The sequence below is a fragment of the Schistocerca cancellata genome, chromosome 11 (genome assembly GCF_023864275.1).
Source record: "Schistocerca cancellata isolate TAMUIC-IGC-003103 chromosome 11, iqSchCanc2.1, whole genome shotgun sequence".
In the NCBI taxonomy this organism is placed as follows: Eukaryota; Metazoa; Arthropoda; class Insecta; order Orthoptera; family Acrididae; genus Schistocerca; species Schistocerca cancellata.
The window spans coordinates 61,162,314-61,180,156 of record NC_064636.1 but is presented as its reverse complement, the minus strand read 5'-3'; the positions used below and the strand labels follow the sequence as shown (position 1 = coordinate 61,180,156).

General features: G+C 38.9%; 1 protein-coding gene across 3 annotated transcripts in view; it reads left to right on the top strand.

The window, feature by feature from the left end:
* The first annotated feature begins 216 nt into the window (after nucleotides 1-216).
* Nucleotides 217-17,843, top strand: part of LOC126108811 (peroxisomal carnitine O-octanoyltransferase) — a 234,135-nt gene continuing 216,508 nt past the window's right edge. For 2 of the 3 annotated variants that reach the window (XM_049914177.1, XM_049914175.1), the window contains exon 1: nucleotides 217-466. The gene's annotated coding sequence lies outside the window, so the exon portion shown is untranslated. Of the gene's footprint in view, nucleotides 467-763; nucleotides 870-17,843 lie in introns of those variants that run through there. The other variant, XM_049914176.1, reaches the window with a different exon arrangement.

Below are 17,843 nucleotides of genomic sequence, written 5' to 3'. Positions count from 1 at the left end.
CCAGAATAAATTCAGTAAATTGGTTTTGTGATGAAGCGCCACCGACGGTAAATTAAGAAAGAAGTCCATCAAATCTGTGACTTCCAAGCACATCTGTGCAGCTACAGAGAACAGGCCTATTTATTTTATTTCTGCTGGCACATTTCCAAAACGCTGCCCTAGCGCGCCATAGGTTGATTACGACTGGCATATCTTTGGCGCAAGGTCATTGGCACTGCAGGAAGTGGGGTCACGAATGTTTTGAAACCGTGTGTTTTGTTTATAGCTAAGTGAGTTTCGTAAAGTGATTCAGCGAGAAGATACAGCGGGCGTAATGACTCTAGGTCGGAGTCCGAAAGTACCTGATGGGGGGAGAGGACGAAGTGCAAGGCAACTGGCTCTAGTCCACGACAGCTTTCTAATCCTAGCGCAGAACAGATGTGAGGGGAAAGCAGCGGGAACATTAAACAACGCCTTCTTTCAAAAGGTAAATCAGCACTGCCTTATAACGTGCCGCTGGTCTTCAGAATTCGTACTTGTCTTGAGAATTTACGTACTCTTGCAGTTTGTCGTCGCTTAGAGAGGATCTCAAGAATCTGCTAACGGCTAGAAATGTAAACGTCTTGTCTTGAAGCGACCTTGACAGTAATTGACAGACGAAGCTGACCAGATAGGTTAAACGGCGATGATTGAACGTGACTTGTGTTGATGGGGCTAGCGCAAAAAATAACTGCCTGACAGCCAGAAAAAAAGAGGAATGTTCGCGTGCGTGCAGAGGGCAGGAAGTAGCTTGCGATGCCGTGCAACAGTATTTCCGAGAGACTTGCGTCAGTAGGTGCAGAGATTCGACCGAGTGGTATCCGAGTCGCCTGTGAAAACTTACCCCACATGTAAGAAAGAGAGCAACTCAATTAACACTCGTCTGCGGTGAATTCTAGCATGTCCATATTTTGTGACTTTTAAGCATCGTAATTTGCTTTTAATCAGCACCTATCGTTATTCATATAGACTTGTAGGGAACCATAAATCTTGCAGCGCTTTGTTATGTGTCTTAGAATTTTTACACCCTGTTTCCAATGTACTTCCTGTGTATTAGCTCTGGCATTCGAAACTGGATTGTAGTTACACGCTGACCTGTATTGTAGCCCTAGGTCTAGGTAAGATTGGAAGGCTCATGAGTTGGCTAAGCCAACGAACGTTAATGCCCAGTGTACGTTGTGGTAATCTTAAGTTTATCTTCGTGTCATATTTACACACACTTTGCAACATTTAATTCAATTTTGTAAACAGAACTAAAACTTGGTATTGAAATGGCAAAGTTTGACATCTATGTCTTTGCATACTGCACTAGGAAGTGTAATTATTATAAAGAAAACACTAAAGAGTAACAGTCCCTCCATTGCCTATAATGAATCTATGCACAGTTACTACACAAGACAATCAAGTGTTATAAATATGTGGCAGACAAATGCAGCACTAGTGCAGAAAGGCTTACTCCATCCCAGCATAAATCTATGTAATGCATTGCCCAAGTCCACAGAAATAATAAGTGGACAGGAACAGCCTCAAATCGAGCGTCAACTGCTTTGTCAACCTCTACCATAGCAGCAATTAAGATTGCCTTTATAAAGTGTATAGAGTAATAAAATATTGTATACTATTACCTTTTGCTAAAACTGATGTGTGTAAACATTTCAAGAAATGTATGTAGGCCTAATAATTAAGGAATTGTCCGCAATTTTTTATTGTTGTCCAGTCTTATGTCCCCAGCACCAATAAATAAATTTAGCCTAGCTGGTATAAACATGAATGGAGTTAAACAGTACAGTAATACTTCATTGTTAATATGGTGTGCAGACTGGGTATCTGTAGTTGTTTTATGTTAAAATATGTCTCGACTTGTTCTCCTTCTTACGGGATTCTGTTTAACACGGAGCAAGGAATGAATGTTCCGCATGTTCAAGCTACAGTTTCCCCATATGACTTGTTGCAGCAGAAGAGAATTGATTACTTTTGTTTTGGGCATGAAGAGCATGAGAAAGATCATTTCATAAACTTTGTGGGGCAGGTCATAATTTCTGAGGTGGTGATTAGGCAACAAGCTGAGATTGCAGTTTAAGTTTTTGCGTGACAGTACTGTGTACAATATATTTCATTATGCCATTACATAATTTCATACACTCAACATCACAATAATAATGTTTATCGAGTGCTATTTTGCCATTGGTTTCATGATCTCATCTAGTCATCCAGCTCATGATTGCCATGTTCACTACCGATTAACCACCATACAGAAAACTACCAGCTGTACCACACAACAGAAAACCTGTGGTACACCATAAGTGCATTTTTAGAGTAGTTTTCAGTAAATGATGGTACACTTGGAGATGTGTGTTCCTCTATACCATTGTTATCAGAATTTGATCTACCAAACTATGGAAGCACCTTCTTTCTTTTTCCAAAATGGAATGAGATACTTTTTTGGGGGGGGGGGGGGGTGTCAGGAATTCAGTAGTCAAATGAAAGAAGTTAGTGACAAACGACATACATCATCACAGGCAGAAAACTTGGAAACTGTAAAAATGAGATGCTGAAGCTTGCAGGCACATCATATATCCTCGTTAACAACAGCTCCTGACATTGTGCTTGTTCTTGTGTATTAACAAGCTTTTAAATAGCAAGTCAAATGCAGTTTTAAGAAGGGCTGGCAAAAATTTGAGGGACCTTAATAAACTATTTGAAGCCAATTGACTTCATTAAGATTAAAAAAGACTAGTTGTATTAAATTTCTAAAGTTTCCACATGTTACATTTATAAAATGAATACTTGCAGAAAGAAAACATTGACAGTGTTAAAGTCATGGAATTACAAATTGGTAATAGATTCAGGTGAGAGGGACATACCACAGAATAAAACTTCTTTTTTTACAATGTGGATATTTTCAGGGATAGGTGACATAAAAATGGCATATTTTTGACATTTGTTACTGTGTAGTACGGTAATAAGGGCCAACTGCACATGCAAAAATAGGACATTCTGACTCAAAGAACGTGTAATATGATGTATTTATAGTTTGAATTATGGAGTGTCTTTCAGAAACATGTTTAAAGAACTGTGTATACTGAATATTGGTTCTGGGGTATTTATCCTGCAATGAAATTTGTTGTAAATAATATGGCCCACTTTTACCACCTAACAGCTCAGTTCACAAATTCTGTAGAAGGAGTAATAAGAACTTTTGGGTCGACAGAAGCGTCCGATCCCACGCATCGGCTTTGACCCATGATGTAAGGGTGTTGTCGTGTGTGACGTCATGATGGCGTGGAGTTTGGTTTGAGTGTGGCTGTCTCCAGTTTTGTTTTATCTTATTTTATTTACTATTCTGATCTGTTCGTTCTATCTCGTGAGTTTTTTTTTTAAATTTAAAAACGCTTATTACTTATTTTAATTATCTGTTTCCTCCAATTTCTGTTTTAGTTTATTATATTTATCTTTCTGATCTGTTCGTTCTATCCCGTGAGATTTTTTTTAAAAAAGACAAAAAACACTAATCAGCTACTGAAGCATCTTTATCTTCTGTGGGTTGCAGGGGTTACGACCCCTGGGGAGGTGGGTGGGTATTCATGCATGGCTGTCTTCATTTACACGTTGTAGCTACGCAAGGCGTCTAAATTTGTTTATATTCAGTTTGCCCCCCCCCCCCCCCACTCACCCACCACCACCACCACCACCAAAAACACCCCATTTCCCGCGCTTGTCCCGTTAGTGTCATTAGGCTTCTTGTGGAAAGTGTGTGTGTTTGTTTTTGTTTCCGCCATATTTGTGACGTCATGGGTCAAAGCAGACGGGCGGGATCGGACGCTTCCGTATTTCCGAACTTTTTGTCACATAATTTGGTTGTAGAATGTGTCCATTGTCTGCAGAAATACATTTTCAGCAAAAGTTACGTACTGGATCTCCCTTTTGAGGTGACTTTTTGTCAACTAGTCTGATGCGAGAATGTGTCCATTGTTTGTAGAAATAAATATTCAGCAAAAGATATGTAGTGGATCATACTGTTGAGTTTTTTTGGGGTCAATGGAAGCGTCCAATTCCACCCATCTGCTTTGACCTTTGATGTAAGGGTGTTGCGGTGTGTGACGGCATTACGGTGCAGAATTTGAGCTGCTGGGTTTGTAGATTCGTCTTGTGTTTGATGGCATCCTCTCTCTCTCTCTCTCTCTCTCTCTCTCTCTCTCTCTGTGTGTGTGTGTGTGTGTGTGTGTGTGTGTGTGTGTGTGTGTGTGTGTGTGTGTGTGGTTTTTTTTTTTTTTTTTTTTGATGACCAACCTACTCTGTGGCGCTGAAATTTGTTGGTGGTAGGTAATTGTTTTTTTTGGGTCTATTTTTCCTGAGTTGTGATGTTTTGTGTGTTTATTGTGTATTGAATGTGTTTTAATTTACTTAGGGATGTTTGAGTTTTGAATTTTTGAGGTGTTGTGGTTTTAGTTTTGGTTTTGTTTGGTGTAGTTGTAGGTGTTGGTTTTTTCGTATCAGTATTTATAGTTGACCTATATAGGTCAAGGGAAATGACCAATTTCCAATTTTCGCATTTTTGTATGTAGGTATTGGTGTTTCGGTATCTTCAGCTGTGGTCAAGGGAAATGTCTGATTCGAATTTCCGTAGTTTTTGCTGTAGGCATTGGTGTTTTGGTATCGTCAGTAACCTATATAGGTGAAGGGAAGTGTCCGATTCTTGGAGATTTTGTAATTATTTTTGTTCATATTCTTGTGTGTTTTGGGATCATGGTGTGTCTTTGTTTTACTGTTATATTTAGCTTGTCCCCTCCCTAAAACCCCCAATTTCCCACAGTTGTTCCATTAGTTTGATTATAATTTTGGAGGGAGATGTCATTGTCTTATTTATATGTATTTTCATGTTTGTTGCCATGTGTATTCAGTGTTATCATAGGCACCGTATTGGAGACGGTTAGGATAGCCATTTTCGCCATATTTGTGACGTCATGGGTCAAAGCAGACAGGTGGAATCGGACACTTCCATAATCCCATTTTTTGTAGCGTATCCTTGATACATTTATATAGTATTCATCCAAATGAATGTTAGAGACTTGTCCATTATGTATTACAGGTTTCCTGAATTTACCTTGCAATTTTGGTTTTCATAACGAAACACACAACAAATACAGTGAACTACATTAATCAGTAGTTGTGGTGGTAACAGCAGTAGCAGTTTATTCATTGAGATACAACATACATTGTATGGATATCATCAGAAATTATGAGTATGTAAAATAACCATACACAATATCACATTCGAAGTTCCATTACAAAAAGTCTGACAAAGATATTTTATATAAAATACATCTAGTTGACACTTACACACAAATAATATCTGAATTGTAACACTTTGTTCAAAATATTCCAGTACATTAAAAATACTACTGGCATTTACTGTGTGTATATAGTTATTTGCTATAACAGCTCCGCTAAAAGTGTTAACAAGAATATGGAAAGGATAAATTGCTACTCACCACGTGGAGGAAACGCTGAGTCATAGATAGGCATAATCAGAGAGACTACTGAAATATTTAAGCTTTTGTACAAAGTTTAATTTCAAAGTAGAAAACACATGCTGCAGTTCCCAGAGACAGTGGGCACGTGCGTGTTCTCTACTTTGGAAGAAAAACTGTATCTGAGAGCTTAAATATTTCAGTAGTCTCTTTCATTACATCTGTATATGACTTAATGCCTTCTGTAAATGTTGAATAGTAATTTATCCTTTCCATACTGTTGTTATTCCATCTTGCACTTTCCATTGTTTTATTAAAAGTAATCATTTACACTGCAATTGCAGTTGATCATCAAAATCTGAATCACCCTGCTTTAAATGACAATTTTCTATCATTACCATTCTGTGATTTTATTATACAGTGTAGTATGCACAATATTGTGTAGACCCAGACATTGGGGTGCACTACAGATCAAGCTGTTATCACATTCGCATTCATTGTGTTCACCAGCTGAATGAATGTCATGTGACTAGGGCCTCCCGTCGGGTAGACCGTTCGCCAGGTGCAAGTCTTTTGATTTGACACCACTTCAAACACTATATTTTATTAGTGGAATATGCAAGGTGCAGCAGATACGCTAAAGAGACTGCTTACACTACACTTGTCTGGCACACACTGTCCCGAGCTAAAATTGTCCGCCTATTTATATGAGTTTCTCCCTCGCTTCTGACGTAGTGCCAGAGAGAGACAGAAACTGTGACAGGGGTAAATTCCCACACTTCAGCCATTTCCAAATTGCCACTCTCGGCTCTCGCCTAGTGCCCCACCTCGTACGTCGCAATAACTTAGTGACACTGCAGTTTCCTGCCTCGTCGTTGCTCCTCTCGAAACAAATCGTGCGTACAGTACCGCTGTCGCAGTGCCGCACCGCGCCCGCGGATGCCACGTTTACCTTGCCTCTTCCGCTGGCTGTCGAGTGTTACCACAGTCTGCCAGCGGCTCCAGATTTCATCGGCCAACTGTGCCTTCATTGAATTTTGACAGAATTTCCCTCTCCTTCGACTAGGACTAGTACTTGTGCAGCAAGATTATCAATTACACCTACATGGTCAAACTAAAAAATGCTTTGTTAGACAGACTTAATCAGCTTGTGCGACCATTCCCCAAAGATGCTTTGTGGGAAAGTAGGTCCTTTTGCACTAAATATTACGAAAAGATCCACTTTGACAGGATGAAGAATTTAGAAAGAATAGAAGAAGAGTGGTGTTATTCATCTGAAAACGACTGTTTACTATAAACCTTGTTGGCTCTCTGGAGGACAGAAATCGTGGTCAGTTTGGAGGGAAGGAATTTGAGATTGAAGGTTGCTAACGAAAAGTACAGTGCCACGTAAAACTAGGTGTGTACATTTGAAAATTTTTTTTAGTTCCTGACATAAGAAAAACACAGTTGACCTGGATTCAGAGCTAAAGAAAAGTGAGAACATATGGAAATAAGTTCTTGAGTGTATTGCGAATGTGACTTTGACACTGGCATCCAATAACGTAGCTCTTTGGGACATAGAGAGGAATTTGGAAAAATCAAACAGTGTAAACCTTCTACTGATTATTGAACTGCAATTGTCAACACCTTTCACCCACACTGACACAGATTCAGATTCATTTATTTTACGATGATTCCTCGTCCTAAGAGCCGAGGGCATTGATGACAGGTAATACGAAGTACCCGTATCTCTATTGTAGACTTGTGCGATCTGGAATGTCCGATTAGCAATGGTGTCGTGGCTGTTGAAAGACACAAGTCCTGCAACTTGATCGACTTTTGGTCCGCGTACTAAAGCGACGGTGACCCGACGATTACCTTGCCGATTGGCATCAACTTGCACTGTATGATCCAGTATTATGCAATCTTATGAATAAACTAAAATGTATGCAAAAGTACCTTAGCCTTCAATTCAAAATGGGTTAATAAAAATTTCCTATTCTGTGCAGCTGAAAAGAAATTATTAATGACATTAAAGCTCTCATCTTCTTTTCTGTTATTACAGATAATCACAGGACATCACAAGACGAGATTAATTAACTCAAATATTTTGGTATGTTAACAGTTTCAGATGATCTTACTGGAAAGCTTTGTGACGTGAAGATAAAACAAAGCTTTTTAGGTGTTTGTGAAATAGAGAATCAAAGTGCATTAGAAATGAAAGAGGAAGTACTAAGTACAGTAGATGAAAAGGGAATCTTAGCAACAGAATGCCATGGTCAGGGTTATGACAGTTGTGCCAGTATGTCAGGCATATACAGGGGTATTAGAATGAGAAGTCGACAAAGAGGTGGGACCGAGAAAAAGAGCTGCTAAGTATCTGAATTGTGCAGCACATAATTTAAATTTAGTACTTAATGTTGCTGTGTGTGGAATTCAAAGTGTCAGGTAATTTTATGACACATCAGAAACATTTTACCTTTTTTTCAGCCATATTATTGGAAAATGTGAACTTATGTTGTCGTCTTGTACCTAAAAAACCTTTGTGCAACACGTTGGTCTTTGAGGTACCAGTCTGTTAAAGGCCTTTCTAATGGTTATGTCAATGTACTTAAAGGTCTGTTAAAAATAAATTTGATATCTAACAAAAGGGAAGACATAGAACAAGCTGTTTTTTGAAGAAAAAACAGTTGGGGAAATTTAAATCCATTTTTCAAAGAGTGGTGCAATCAAAGGTTCTAGAATGTATTGATTTAGCATCTCAGATTATGCAGTTGGAAAATTTAGAGCTAGATAAAGGGTGTTCTTTTGACCAGAATGCAGCTGATAATTTATCTTGCTATTGGAACAATTTTGAAGAGGCAATGTAGCCAGCTACATCTTTGGCAGTGAGATGGGGCATTTCACCACAATTTGAAAACAAAAGAATACAACAAGCAAAAAAAAAAATTTATTAGTTGGGTCAGGAACAACAGCTAGAGGATCAAAATATGTATTTCTGAATCACTGTTTTTAATGACTGTTTGGACGTCATGTAGCGTGGTTGAAAAGCAGATTTGACGGTATGCATAATGTTAACCATTTCTTCAAAATTATTTTCCCAAAATTTCAAAATCTTTCTTACGATGGAGAGATTTACAATGTAGCAGTTGATCATCATATTGAATACAAGTATAATTTATCCAGTGAATTCCCAGACCAGGTAATAGTTTTCAAAAACATCCTGAAAAAAGAAATTACCTGAATTAAGCTTTGTAATGGACTTAACAAACTGTTAGTAACAGAGAATTCAGTCAGAGCTGCTAGTGTTTGAAGATTTATGGACAGTATTTTAACAGTTTTTAACTATCTCTGTTACTGTTTCTGTGGCTGAATGCTCATTTTTGAAGCTCACTTATAAAAAACTATCTCAGGAATTCTATGACCCAAGACAGACATAGTGAACTCAGCCTGCTTAGTATCTAAAGTGAAAGATGTCACTGAAATTACCAATATTTTCACATCACAGAAAGCGTGTTGCACGGTCCAGTTTCACTAGAGGTCAAGGCAAGTACAGTGAAGTTTTATAAGTACAGGTACATTGAACAACAAATAGAAGTTTAACCTATGCTTATTGATACTGAGTGTCAATCACAAAATGTATTTAATTCTTAATAACATTTACTGGTATTAACAATGTGGGAAAAAGATTGCTACTACCCATAAAGTAGACACATTAAGTTGCAGTCAGGCACAGTTAAGACACATACATAAAACTTTTGACCACAGCCTTCATCAATAAAAGAGAGACCCATGCACAAGCCAGCACACCTCAATCACACATGACCACCAACTTCAGCTTGTCCCACTAAGTGTCTTTTAATTGTGCCCGTCTGCAACCTAACTTATTTTCTTTATGGTAAGTACAATCTGTCTGTTCCTACATTGTCGACATTCCTACCTGCAGTTTCCATTGTTTTATTTGTTGTTGTTGTTGTTGTTGTTGTTGTTGTTATGGTCTTCAGTCCAGAGACTGGTTTGATTCAGCTCTCCATGCTACACTATCATGTGCAAGCTTCTTCATTTTCGAGTAACCACTGCAACCTGCATCCTTCTGAATTTGTTTAGTGTATTCATACCTTGGTCTCCCTCTACGATTTTACCCTCTGCTCTTCCCTCCATTACTAAATTGATGATCCCTTGATGCCTCGGAACATGTCCTACCAACTGGTCCCTTCTTCTAGTCAAGTTGTACCACAAGCTCCTCTTCTCCCCAATTCTATTCAATACCTCCTCATTAGTTATGTGATCTACCCATCAAATCTTCAGCATTCTTCTGTAGCACCACATTTCGAAAGCTTCTATTCTCTTCTTGACCAAACTATTTATCGTCCGTGTTTCACTTCCATGCATGGCTACACTCCATACAAATACTTTCAGAAACAACTTCCTGACACTTAAATCTATACTCGATGTTAACAGATTTCTCTTCTTCAGAAATGCTTTCCTTGCCATTGCCAGTCTACATTTTATATCCTCTCTACTTCGACCCTCATCAGTTATTTTGCTCCCCAAAAAGCAAAACTCATCTACTACTTTAAGTGTCTCATTTCCTAATCTAATTCTCTCAACACCGCCTGATTTAATTCGACTACATTCCATTATCCTCATTTTTGCTTTTGTTGATGTTCATCTTATATCCTCCTTTCAAGACACTGTCCATTCCGTTCAACTACTGTTCCAAGTCCTTTGCTGTCTCTGACAGAATTACAATGTCTTCTCCATGAATTTTTCTTTTGTTTCCTTTACTGCTTGCTCAATATACAGATTGAATAACATCGGGGAGAGGATACAACCCTGCCTTACTCCCTTCTCAACCACTGCTTCCCTTTCATGCCCCTTGACTTTTATAGCTGCCATCCGGTTTCTGTACAATTTGTAAATAGCGTTTCGCTCCCTGTATTTTACCCCTGCCACCTTCAGAATTTGAAAGAGAGTATTCCAGTCCACATTGTCAAAAGCTTTCTGTAAGTCTGCAAATGATAGATACATGCGTTTGACTTTCCTTAATCTATCTTCTAAGATAATTCTAAGGGTCAGTATTGTCTCACATGTCCCAACATTTCTACAGAATTCAAACTGATCTTCCTTGAGGTCAGCTTCTACTAGTTTTTCCATTCATCTGTAAAGAATTTGTGTTAGTATTTTGCAGCGGTGACTTATTAAACTGATAGTTCGGTAATTTTCACACCTGTCAACACTTGCTTTCTTTGGTATTGGAATTATTATATTCTTCTTGAAATCTGTCTTGTACATCTTGTTCACAAGATGGTGGAGTTTTGTCAGGACTGGCTCTCCCAAGGCCGTCAGTAGTTCCAATGGAATGTTGTCTACTCCCGGGGTCTTGTTTCAACTTAGGTCTTTCAGTGCTCTGTCAAACTCTTCACGCAGTATCATATCTCCCATTTTATCTTCATCTACGTCCTCTTCCAGTTCCATAATATTGTCCTTAAGTACATCGCCCTTGTATAGACCCTCTATATACTCCTTCCACCTTCCTGCTTTCCCTTCTTTGCTTAGAACTGGTTTTCCATCTGACCTCTTGATATTCATATAAGAGGTTCTCTTTTCTCCAAAGGTCTCTTTAATTTTCCTGTAGTCTGTATCTATCTTACCTCTAGTGATATATGCCTCTACATTCTTGTATTTGTCCTCTAGCCAGCCCTGCTTAACCATCTTGCGCTTCCTGTCGATCTCATTTTTGACATGTTTGTATTCCTTTTTGCCTGCTTCATTTACTGCATTTTTATATTTTCTCCTTTCATCAATTAAATTCAGTATCTCTTCTGTTACCCAAGGATTTCTATTATCTCTTGTCTTTTTACCTACTTGATCCCCTGCTGCCATCACTGTTCCATCTCTCAAATCTTCCCATTCTGCTTCTATTGTATTTCTTTCACCAATTTCTGTCAATCGTTCCCTAATGCTCTCTCTGAAACACTCTACATCTGGTTCTTTCAGCTTATCCAGGTCCCATCTCCTTAAATTACCACCTTTTTGCAGTTTCTTCAGTTATAATATACAGTTCATAACCAAAAGAGGAAGTTTCAGAGTTTTTCCTTTTTCGCGATGTTGATATCTATTTAATAATTTTAATAACTTGCAGTTAATTAGTTTTTAATAATCATTTAATAATAAGAAGTGTTATAAATATTCAATGTGGCTACCATTGGCTGCATGGTAAACATCAAGGCAGTAGTCCAACTTGCCCCCACGCACACAAAAGCGTATCTGCTGTTACTGCATGCACGGCAGCAGTGATCCGGTTCCGCAGATTGTTCAGAGCGGTTGGTAGAGGCGGGACGTAAACAGCTTCCTGCACATAACCCTATAAGAAATAGTCGCAGGGTGTGAGATCAGGGGATCTCGGTGGCCAGGAGTGCAGAGCCAGGTCCTCAAGTCCCCTGTGACGGATCCAGCGCTGAGGAAGGGAGTCATTCGAAAAGCCTCGTACATTACATTGCCAATGGGGCGGAGCTCCATCCTTGGAAAATGAAGTCCTGGGAATCTTCCATAACTTAAGGGAACAGCCATTTTTCCAACTTGTTCAGGTACGTGATTCCCATTACAGCTCTTTCTGCAAAGAAAAATTGTCTGTAAACATTTATACGGGATATGGCACAGAAACATTGATCTTCGGTGTTGCAATGGTGAATGTGGATTTTCCAAACCCCGCATGCAAACATTGTGTCTGTTGACTTTTCCACTAAAGGAACGTTTTTCATCGCTAAAAATTACACGCTGTAGAAATGTGTAATCTTCCATCTTTCCTAGCACATAACCACAAAATGCAAGACACTTATCTTCGTCATTGGGGTTGAGAGCCTGCAAAAGTTGTAATCAGTAGGGCTTGTACAGCAAACGCCATCTCAGAAATTTCTATACAATTGGTTTGGGTATTCCAAGTTCTTGACTGGCTCTATTGGTGGACTTACTGGGACTGTGCACTAAACTTTCTCGAATCTGTCGAACATCATCCTCTGATATATGTGGTTGGCCTGTGCTTTTTCATAGGCACACACTCCCAGGTTGTTTAAATTGCTTAAACCAGTGGCTAATGCTTTTGCGAGTTGATGGTCGAATACCGAATTTGGTACAAAATGCCCTCTGCACTGCAATTTGCGACTTACTATTTGCGAACTCAAGAATGCAGAAAACCTTGTGCTCCGCAGTCACCATCTCATTCACAACTGACAGTGAAACAGAATGACGGCCCTATTGCCATGTGAACCCTACTGACCACTTCTGAAACCATCACCCACCCCACCTGCCAAAAACTTTCTACATCTCCATGGATACTCTGCAAATCACATTTGAGTGCCTGGCAGAGGGTTCATCAAACCACCTTCACAATTCTCTATTCTTCCAATCTCGTATAGCGCGTGGAGAGAATGAACACCTACATCTTTCCGTACGAGCTCTGATTTCCCTTATTTTATCGTGGTGATTGTTCCGCCCTATGTAGGTCAGTGTCAACAAAATATTTTCGCATTCTGAGGAGAAATTTGGTGATTGGAATTTCGTGAGAAGATTCCATCACAACGAAAAATGCCATTCTTGTAATGATTTCCAGCCCAAATCCCGTATCATTTCAGTGACACTCTCTCCCATATTTCGTGATAATACATAACGTGCTGCCTTTCTTTGAACTTTTGCGACGTACTCCATCAGTCCTATCTGGTAAGGATCCAACACCGCATAGCAGTATTCTAAAAGAGGAAGGACAAGCGTAGTGTAGGCAGTCTCCTTAGTAGGTCTGTTAAATTTTCTAAGTGTCCTGCCAATAAAACACAATCTTTGGTTAGCCTTCCCCACAACATTTTCTACTTTGAAGCTTTCTGTTTTCATTGGTACAAAGCTTGTTCATTTTGGATTTTTACTTGAAAACTTCTGAATTTTTGAAAATGGGTCCATCATTTAGAATAACCCTGTACAGACAGCCACAGGGAGCTTTTGACATTGTCCATTGGATCATTTAAATTTATAATGAACAGTGATATTTTCATTCATTGTGTTATGTTGTTCCTATGGAGGAGGAGAAGCTTCAGGGATATGAGGTATACATTAAAAAAGATGAGGAAATTGTATAAACTTAATCTGTATACCATCAGAACAATAAACTGTCACTATACTGCCTATTGATATTGTGCTCATGCCAGATAAATTTAATCAGCTAAACTAGAAAGGAAACTGATACTTTGAGAATAGCTGTTGCCTCATCAGTTATACTAAATAACAGCAGCTGTTTGTATACTGTTGAATGCTTAATAGTTACCTACATCTTTATTTACAAAGTTTATGCTACACTGATACATTCTGTTAACTGTTATTATTAGTTTCTGTTGAATTAAGCCATCTTCATATTTAGCCGTAAAGTGGAAGAATGTTGCTTGTAGGATGTCCCCCCCCCCCCCCCCCCCCCTCCCTCCCCGAGACAAACAAGTTGGAATTACAATTCTTTTGATCTGACGTGTAGTTTTCAAGGTATTTAAGTATCTTCAGCTGAAATGAACACCTGTATATATGTAGATGTGAATGTAGATTGAGACAACGCCATATGAAAAAAACACAGGTGGTGTTGGAGGCCAAGGTACATGATATGTTCATCTTATCCATCACAGACCATTCAGCACATTAGAGTCATCTTACATCAACAGCAGAACGGGGTGGTCCCACATTTTACATGTACTGCATTCCCCAACTGTGGGATGTAGATGAATTTTGAGCCCAAGTAGATGAGAAATTATTGTGGTCCCACATTTTACATGTACTGCATTCCCCAACTGTGGGATGTAGATGAATTTTGAGCCCAAGTAGATGAGAAATTATTGAAAAGTTCACATTTCACATTTGTTCCATCTAGGGCAATATCATATACTGAAACCAGTGTCAGTTCTCATCCACAAATTTGGTCGTCTAGCAAAAACCTCATTTGTCTGCCCATGTTTACTTGAATGAGTCTCCTCCTGTCAATGTACACCTTATTAATTTATGCTACTCCCTGTTGATTAAAAAGAAGTTTGTCCAATTTGTCAATACAGGATAAGTTAATTTCATTATACTGTGTTTGGAATATAAATCTGGATGTAAGTCTTACACTGAAATTTCACTGATATAAATCTTCTTGTAAATCGTCAGAAGATCTGTTAGTTTACTTGACTTGCTGATTGTGTTCCTTGGTAGCCTCCCCCTTCTCAAAGTTCATTCATTGATTGCAAGGCTTTTGAAGTGATTTTTAAAACAATCACTGACAACATCACAGGAATAGATTTTCAGTGATGTGTGCATAACACTATCAATCACGATTTTGATCAGTAGGCTATTAATGTTCATAAGTTTCATACATCAGATCATTGAACTGGCATACAACTTTCGTTACTACACTAGTATAGGTTGCCACAGAGTTTTACAAGATGGATATTGGTTGCCAACTGAGTACATGAACAAACAGTTACAGGATATGTAGTGGTCATGGCCTTTGAGTGCTAGCTGCCGATTGACTGTGTGTTTATCGACGACACCTATGTGAGGATGATGTATTTAGGGCAGTTATCATAAAGTGTTAAAATAGCATGCTAATAAATTTTATATAGTAACACAAAAGATAGGAAAAGCATGGAATACGAGGGTGGTTTGGAAAGTTCTAGGAACGGAATAGAAAAAAGTACTTACATCACTGAGTTGTATTTTTATTTTTCATTGTAGTCTCCTTGTAGATTAATGCACTTGGTTCAATGATGTTCCAGTGTCTTGATCCCATCTCGAAATTGCATTGTCTCAAGGCCTGCAAAATATTTGTCAACTCCCGCTATCAGTTCTTTGTTTGAAGTGAATCTTCATCCACGAAGAAAAATTTTCAGTTTTGGGAAGAGCTGGAAGTCTGACGGAGCCATATCGGGTGAATAAGGTGGCTGTGGCAACAATTCGTACTTTAGTTTGTGTAATTTTGCTGTGGCGATGGCACATGTGTGCAGGCCCGCACTGTCTTGATGGAAGATGACTTTCTTCCTTGTGAAACCTGGCCGTTTTTCACATATCATTTGTTGTAATTTGTCCAGGAGGTTAGGATAATATTCTCCAGTAAGTGTTTGCCCAGTGGGGAGATAATCTACAAACAGAATCCCCTTCGCATCCAGAACACTGATACCGTGACCTTTCCCCACTGGAGGAATAGTCTTTGCTTTCTTTGATGGTGGAGAATCAGCATGTTTCCACTGTATTGATTGTTGTAGTAGTGCACTCAAGTTTCATCTGTGGTCACAAACTGGCACAAAAAATCTTGTTCTTTTCTCCAAAAATGAGCCAAACATTGTTCCGATATGTCCATTCTCACGCGTTTTGGATCCAGCATCAAGAGTCGCTGCACCCATCTTGCAAATAATTTTTTTTTTATTTCTAATTCTTCAGTGAAAATGTGATATACCCTTTCAGATGACATCTGGAAAGTGTGCGGAATTTCAAGTTTTTTCTATCGGCGATCCTCTGTGACCGTTTTGTGCACTTTTGCAGTGATTTCTGGAGTAGTGACACATCTCTGTTGACCACTGTGTGGATCATCATCTAAGCTCTTCCGACCAAATTTAAATTCATTTGTCCCTTGGCAACAGTTGATACCTTGCTTTATGATGTACTTACTTGCTGCTTGAATCTCGATTTTTTTTATTTTTTAAAAAAATTTTTTATTTATTTATTTATTTTTTCCCCATCATCGCAAATCACTATGCAGGAATGAAAACAGAGCCACATCACCACCACAGCACTCTTACGAGAGCACTGACGTGGCCCGTGTTTACAGGCAACAGTCCGGTGAATATCACGTGAACAACTCGTTGCGCTAGCACTGACCTCTCGTTGTGATTCCGAGAACTTTTCGAACCACACTCGTACAAATATGCATCAGGCAGGGATGCTGTTGTGGTTAACATTTCATTTAATATACTCAGAAAAGTGTAAATTGTCATTCTATTTTATGGAGTGGAAGTTGGATTGTTTGCTGGGAGAGCGAGGTGGCGCAGTGGCTAGCGCACTGGACTCGCATTCGGGAGGACGACAGTTCAATCCCGTGTACGGCCATCCTGATTTAGGTTTTCCGTGATTTCCCTAAATCGCTCTAGGCAAATGCCGGGATTGTTCCTCTGAAAGGGCACGGCCAACTTTCTTCATCGTCCTTCCCTAATCCGATGAGACCGATGACCTCGCTGTCTGGTCTCCTCCCTGAAACAACCCAACCCTATTAGACTGCTAAGACTTGTCTAGGAACACTGATTTTGTAATTGAAATATTTCTTAAATCAAGATAACAATGAAAATAAGAAATTTTTGACAATATAATGTAATTGCTTAGATAAAAAATCTACTCTCCAAGTGGCAGCAGGACAACACAGGTACATAAGTAAGATTTTATGTATGCAAGATTTTGGAAGCCAGTGGCTCCTCCTTCAGGCAGAAGTGGTGAAGGGGAAGGAAGAGGGGTGAGTAGAGTTCAGAAAAGTCACCCAGGACCCCGGGTCAGGGGAGACTCACTGGATGGCCTAACAATACCACCGCTTGCAAAGTAGGTTAGAAATCAGATTAATAATGTTTCTCACACAGCATATGTTCGCTTTATCGGGCAACAACAAAGTTATTGACTGTGGATGGTATCGTCAGAATGGAAATAATGAAGTCACTGTAAAGAAGTCATTAATTTTGGCACTTATCTTGAATGGATTTCCACGTAGATTTTGTCGAAGTTGTTATGGCTCATCTTGTTGATTCTAGGGTGATTCCACTTTGACTGCTAGAAGGTCCACATCGGTATTTTAGCAATATTCGAAGACCTAACAAATGCGTTTTTCTGGAAATTCTTAATGATCAAACAATCGCAGATCAGAACAATGGTATGGTAGAAATAATTTTTGACTTGGTGTTCACAATCCACATTTTTATTAAATTTTTGTAAATTCACATATACTTCTTCTTAATTGTCACATCATCAAGAAAGCAGTTTTGTATCAATCTTCATACATTTATTTTCCACTTTAACCAAACACAAGACTTGACTGTTCTTTTACAAAGCGAAATAACAACTTAACTTCTGCAAAGTGAAACAAAGACCGCTCTGTGCGCATTCGTGCCAAAACGGTTACAAGTAAGTCAAAGATTATGACAGTCTCACAGAAATGAATATGCACGAGAACCATATCACTGTAATATATCGATACATTGGAGTACATATACATTAATAAAACCAAATGTGAATATTGTCACAAAAATATGTCTGTTACTTCGCAGAAAAGTAGTACAATATTACTGGTATCGAGAACTGGGGTTGGAGTGCTGTAATGGTCACGTA